The following is a 6,894-nucleotide window of genomic DNA, read 5'->3' on the forward strand; positions in this document are numbered from 1 at the left end:
CGCACCTTGGACTATTGCTCCTAGGGGTCGCCTATGCCATTCAGCCAAGGGGACAACAGTGCCTGCTGGCCCGGCTGAGCTCCAGCCAGGCTTCCCCTACCACTGACTCTGTTTTTCCCAGCAGGAAGGGCCCAGCCTCACCTATGTGACCTGCACCGCGCCCCACCCCCAGACCAGCTGACGCTCCCCTCTTCTAGACTTGTAAATCTATGGCCACTGGTATCCGGCTGCCTGCCCTCCCTGCTTCCCCCAGGTCCCTTCAGAGGGTCCTGGGCTTTCTAACTGCCCAGAGGGGACTCTGGCACTCCCTCCAGCCATCTATCCCTTTTAGCTTCACCTTCCTGGTTCAAGCAGTGTTTGTAGTTTATCAGGCCTGGTGGCTGTTGCAAAGGGCTCTCCAAGATGAGGGGTGGCCCTGGAGAGTAGGTTGGAAGACAGTGTGACCAGAGAAGAGGGACTCCCAAGGGGGCTGAGCATCGGTCTGAACTGTGGGTGTACTACCTTGGTACCATGTGAGAGGCCAGCATGTGTAGGGTGGGGAGGGCTGCCGCAGCCCCCAGGCAGTACCTGTGAAGCCCCAGCTCCTCCCTCTATCTTCTGCCCCTTTCTCTTCCAGCCCCTTTTCCAGGAACCTTGCCACATATGCACCTGCGTTCTCTACTCCCTGGCCCTCCTACCACTGCTGCGGCATGGCTGTGCGCTTGACTTGCCTTACCAGCTCTCTCCTTGCTTTTCTCTCTCCCATTTTTTTTCTGCTTTCTCTCCAACTGCTAGCCAATTGGGTCAAGCAAGTCCATCCCAACCTGAGAGCCCCAGGCCCCTCTTCCACCTCTAAACAGATCCCTCCTCAGAGACTTCCCTTTCCAAGCCTGCAAGTCCCCAGCCCCCTTCATCTGTGATGGTCTGTCGTAGTGGTGAGCTGACACATCCAGGCATGACCGTTGGTGAAAACTTCTGTCCACTCCGTGGTACACCCCTGCCCTGTTCTATAAATACTAATATATATGTATACACACACACACACACACACCCCTACACATGGCTAACCACCTGGCCTCTAGCACTAGGAATCAGTCACCATGCTGTCCTTGTGGCTCAACTACAAGAGAACACTGTCCCCTAACAATTCCCATCCAAAGTGTGCCACCTCCAGTGAGCCTCCCTGTCATGCCTGGTCTGTGAACAGCCAGTCCCCCGCCATCCCTCCTGCCCCCCCCACCCCGACAAGCATGGGGGTGCTGTGAAAACAGCCGCATGGCCTGAGAGTCTCCACCTGCTGTCGCTTGGCTGAGAATAAAACCCATTTCTGTATGACAGGGAATGTGTCCTCTGCTGGTTGTGTTCTCTGTGGAGCTCAGGGGAGTGGAAGGGCCAAGCCATTACTAGGGTGCAGTTGGGAGCAGTGAAAAGGCCCTATCTTTTCCAAGGGACACTTTTCCTGGAAAGCCCATGGAGCTTAGCCCACTCTCATCCTGTGAAGCCGGCTCTGGCCAGTAGGGGGCAGAGCCATGAACTTAGCCAGGAGGGAGCCTGCGGGGCAGCTGGCACTCTGGAGGGACAGACAGAACAGGCCACCAGGCACAGACAGGCAAGGGAGGCAGGGGGATAAAATGAAAGACACCTGGGCTAGATGGAAGTCAGTGCCCTTGGATGCTGGCACCTGCCTTCCCTCCCACCGCTAGATCAGGCTTCTGAGCCTATGGACCGTCAGGGCCCCACTGTCCCCCCATAGGCTCCGTGGCAGTCCCTGTGGAATCCCCCAGGTGTCATCAGGCAGCATACAGGTAACACACCTGGAAGGTCCCCAACAACACAGCTGGACATGCGCAGACACTCTGGGGCTGGCGGTTCAGTTGCACAAACTCCAGGACCCAATGAGGGAAACAGGAACATACCAGGCCAAGCAGTGTAGGGCTAATCATATTTATTACAAAATAAAAAGCAAAACAAACAGGAGTTGCATCACCACGGAGCCATGACCCCATCTCTGCCTCCTTCCTCTGTCCTATGCTATCAATAAGTAAGTTTCAATATCAATAAGTAATACAAAATTAGCCAGGTGTGGTGGTGCATGCCTGTAATCCCAGCTGCTCAGGAGGCTGAGGCAGAAGAATCGACTGAAGCTGGGAGACAGAGGTTGCAGTGAGCCAAGATCGTGCCATTGTACTCCAGCCTGGGCAACAAGAGCAAAACTGTCTCTAAAATATTATAAAAATAAAATAAAATTTTAAAAAATGTTTCCCAGCCCCAAATAATTAGAACCTCCTTCCCATATGCCAGCTCCAACCTCTGCTATGATACAAAGGGAGGCCCAACCACCAGAATACACAAAATGTTACACAGATACAGTATGTACACTGGGGAATGGGGACCACCCCAGCAGCGCATGCCCCCACCTGGTCTACATTAGCCCCATTGTCCTGCCTCAGCTGCCTCTCTGAGTAAGAAGGTGGGAGCCCCCACTGAGGGAAAAATTGCTTTGGTGAGAGTTAAGGAGGCCATCAGGCCTCCTCCAAACAAGCCAATTCTATGAGCCTCTGACTCTTAAATAACAATAATCATCATCCAGAAATTTAAGGAGTCAGCCCTGGCCAAGGTGGCAAAAGGTCTGTATGTTTGCCTCCCATTAGACAGGGGTCTTATTTTGCTACTGTAACGGTAAAGGGGTGACTGGGAAGGGGTGGCAGGGACATAATGGGAGTGGAGCCTTCAGCCCCACACTTCTCCAGGCTTTGCTGACCAGTGGCCTGCTTTATTTTTTTTTTTTATTTTTATCCTGACTTTTTTTAATGCCATAACTTCTTTTCATAACTTTTCCCCATAACTTTTTATATACCATAACTTAACTTTTTTAATCCCATATTTTATCCCATAACTTTTTTTAATCCCATAACTTCTTTTTTAATCCCATAACTTCTTTTTTAATCCCATTCGTTTTTTTTTTTAATCTCATAATTTTTATTTTTTAATTTAATGGCCTGCTTTTAGATTATGGTGATCTTCAACTCATCTGCACCTGTCTCCCACCATTAGACAGAGGTCTTACGCTTGCTACTGTAAAGGTAAAGTGGTGGCTGGGAAGGGGTGGTAGGGACATGGTGGGGCAGAGCCTCCAGTCCCACTTCTCCAGGCTTTGCTGACAGTGGCCGGCTTTTAGATGACTGTAATCCTCACCTCATCATTTTCATCCATCCAGTATAAAAAAGGAATGCAGGGGCTGCTGCCCAAGCCTAGGCACTCCTGGGGGTTCTAAATCTCACAAAGCAGCTCATGATCTGCTGTCAGTGAGGCTGTCGCAGGGAGAACCCTCCCCCGCCTCTCCTTGTGCAGGCTCCATGCTACTGGCAAGGCTCACCTTGAAAAGATCTTTGAAGAGAGGGAGGCAGGGCGCTGTGCAGGAGCCCTCCCCTGCTCCTGCGTGCCCGGCCTGCCCAACGGCTCTACTCACCACTCTGCCTGTTGGCAGCCCCAAGCTCCTGGGGAGCTGGGGCTCCTGGGGCAGGCTCATCAGCAGGGTTCTGCGCAGCTGCCAGGAATCTGCCACTCCACTCGTTGCAGTAGCCCACAAATTGCAACACCAGCTCCAGCAGCTTTACCTGGAGGGAGGGGTGCTCAGCTACTGCACCTCTGCCTGTGCCTGAGCCCATCCCCAACCCCAACCCCACCTCCACCCTACATAGATGTTCCATGCCCTACCTTCATCTCCTTGTCCTGGGATCAGCCTGCTGATACACTCCTTCACCTGGTGCTGCTCCTTCAGTACCGCCCTCTGGCTCTGGTACAGTGCGATGTACTCTCCTGCAGGAGGACAGACCTCAGACACTGGGGCCCCTCTGACTGATGTGCAGCTCCTCTTGCAGTGCCCTGGCTTCCCACTCACCGATGGTGTCTGTCTCTCCAAGCAGCTGAATGCAGCGATGTTCCAGTTCCTCGACCCTCTCCTCCAGGCCCACCTTCTCTTGCATGAGCTCCATAATGTGGCTCTGGAGCCAAAATAATGGGGTTACATTTCAGCAGTGACCTGCCTGCCCCGACCCTTCTTGGCCCATGCCAGGAAAGACTCATTCATCTGCACCTTCTCCATGGCCGCCTGCAGGGCCCAGTGGGTCTCCCCACATGGAATTGCCCCCAGTTCCTAGGGCTGGGGCTGCCACCTCAGGCTTCTTGTGGGCGGAGGCCAGTAGATGAGCCAGGTGCTGGCAGTGTACTACTTGCTCCTTCAGCTGCCCACCTAGCAGTGCCTGCTTCTCCTCAGCACTAGCTACAGCTGAGCTGAAAAATGCCACCTGCAGGGAAGAGGTGTGCATTCTTGTAGGGGGATACACAGGACAAACAGGGCAGGGAGGTGGAGAGCAGCCTCCACCTTCCCTCAGGGCCTCAGAGCGTGTACCTGTTAGTCACAGGTGAAATGGTGTCTGACCACTGGCTCCCAGAAATGGGGTGAGGGGCCAGAGAAATCAGAAGGCTGGGAAACCAAGAGGAGAAGGGGATATGGAAGGGACCACAGAGCGAGGCAGGAAAGGTGGGGCAGGGGGAGTCAGGCTCACCATGGCCTCCTGGTTCTCCAAGTCCTCCAGATGTTCAGCATGGGCTGAGGCACCCCCTCCTCCTCACTGTCTAGTCTATCTCTTGTTGGGGTGGCCAGAGGGGTCCTCAAAAAACCCAACAAGGGTAGAGTGGGTCAACCTCTGCCCCCACCCTCACTGTGTAGCCCTGGGCCAGGCCCTCCTCAGGGGAGAATAAGCAGGTATTATTTTTATTTTTTGCCCTCCCCAGGGGAGAATAAACAGCTATTATTTTTATTTTTTTAAGAGCCAAGGTCTTGCTATGTTGCCCAGGTACAGTCTCACTACCAATAGCACAAAAGTTCTCACCTGCTTCACTTCTGACCTGAGGCAGTTCACCCTCCTTAGGCAACCTGGTGGTCCCCTGCTCCCAGGAGGTCACCATAGTGATGGCGAACTTGGTGTGGACACCCAGTCAGCACAATGATCGGCTGTTCTAAAGGTCTCTTCTAACTCCTCAATCCTACACTGCTAACAGTTCCCCCTTCCTCCTGGGCCTCTCTCCTCTTCCTGTGAGCACTCTCTGGTACTTTCCCCAGGGAGAGCCATGAGGCTTAACTGGGCCTGAGGCTGTCGGTTCTGTTGGCTAACAGCTTCCAGGCACTCCTAAAGAGGCAGGAAAGAGACTGAGAAGGAGGTTGGCAGGTCATCCCCCTCAGGGCCTCACCCTCAGAACTCCCTTACCTGGGTCTTCCACAACTCTTGGCAGGCTATCTTGGCCACTGCTTTGCTTTCAGCTTGCTGCTGCAGATGGTCCATGACCTGGGTCTGCAACAGCAACTGGTTGTGCAGCCACTCCTTCTCAGAAGTCAGCTGCTGGTAGGTGGCCACCTGCTACTGATAGGCGGCCACATACTGCTGCAGGTGACCCAGGTACTGGTCTTCTGCCACTGCAGACTCTGAGCCTCTTGGCTCTTCAGCTCCATCTGCAGAAAGACCTGAGGTGTGAGGACAGGTGGTGGGTGGCCCATAAATAGGGTGGCAAGGTCACTGTGGGACTCTGTTGCCTACCCAGGCCCCTAGCCCCTTGCTTCAGGACTAAGAGACTGCCTCCCTTGCCCAGAGCCCCATGCCTCCTTCCCCAGCCACAAATCTCACACCCTTCTTCCCACCATTTAAACTGTAGGCCACAGACTGGTGGAAAAGCAGAGGGAGCCAACCACCAACTGCTAAGTGTGCTACATGCCTAATGCTTTCCACGTATTATCTCATTTAATCCTCAGCACCTCTGCAAAGAAGGTGCAAACATCCTTTTTAAGTTAAAGAAACCGAGACTTAGAGATGCAAAGTAGTTGAATGGTGACCAGTGGAGACGAGGCCGGAATTCTAGTTTGAATCTAAGGAGCCTCTTATAACACCATCTCTTTCCCTATGATTGGGGGGCTCCATGCCTCTAGCTGGAATGATGATGTCCAGACCTGGGAAGAGCTCACTGCTAAAAGTCAGATGGCAGGAAGCAAGAAACAGTCACAGGACTGCCCTGGAGGGTGCTGGGGTCACCTGTCCCCCAGGTTGGAGCTGCCTCTGGCCTCCCACCTCCCCTCCCCAGAGCCCGGTGCCTGCCTCCCAGCCCTTCCTGGATGGGGCAGGGTTACCATCTCCTTCAGCTCATCCAGCTACTTTCCCAGCTCCCTCTTTACGTGCTGCTCCGACTGCAGCGCGCTGGTGATCTCCATGTTCTTGTTAGTCTGTACAGACAGAAGAAATCAGCAGCTACCCACTACAGCTGGAGACCCCAGAACTTGGTGTCTGCCTCCCATGGCACCGGGAAGGGTGAAGGCAGGTTAGAAAAATTATTCCCTCTTCGCCACAGCTATCAGACCAGGGCTCTGGTTCACAGGTGCCTTCAGAAGTACCATCCCACATGAGGGTGCCCCATTTTATGGGTGGGAAAAGAAAGGCTGGGAGGGCTAGGGAGGACGGCAGCCTCCCCAAATGGGGTCACACACCAGCTTTATGAATCCGCTCTGCAGCTCGACCAGCTCCTCTTTGTGCTCATGGTTCTGGGACAGCATGTGACTGATGGTGTTACAGACATCCTGCGTGATCTCCAGGGTTTACCTAGGCGACTCCATCTGCTCCCCACAGAGCTCAGCCGCCCACTCTAATTCTAGCAACCCTCTCCTTCTGTTCCTGGTTCAAGTGACTGAAGCACTCATTTTCTTGCACCTGGGTTTGGAGCTGTCCTGCCAGACTTTCCAGCTCCTTCTGCCTCTGCTTGTAGCTGTTGCACTACCTTAGAGGGCCCTGCTGGGAGTTCCAGGGGCAGGATTCAGCTAAGAAAGGAAGCAGACAATAAAGGCCTCTGGATTCTTTTTTTTTTTTTTTT

General features: G+C 53.6%; 1 pseudogene; it reads right to left on the bottom strand.

Moving 5' to 3' along the window:
* Positions 1-2,207: 2,207 nt before the first annotated feature.
* LOC108291274 overlaps positions 2,208-6,894 on the bottom strand; it is a 36,323-nt pseudogene continuing 31,636 nt past the window's right edge.

The sequence above is a fragment of the Cebus imitator genome, unplaced genomic scaffold (genome assembly GCF_001604975.1).
Source record: "Cebus imitator isolate Cc_AM_T3 unplaced genomic scaffold, Cebus_imitator-1.0 Scaffold18, whole genome shotgun sequence".
Classification (NCBI taxonomy): domain Eukaryota; kingdom Metazoa; phylum Chordata; class Mammalia; order Primates; family Cebidae; genus Cebus; species Cebus imitator.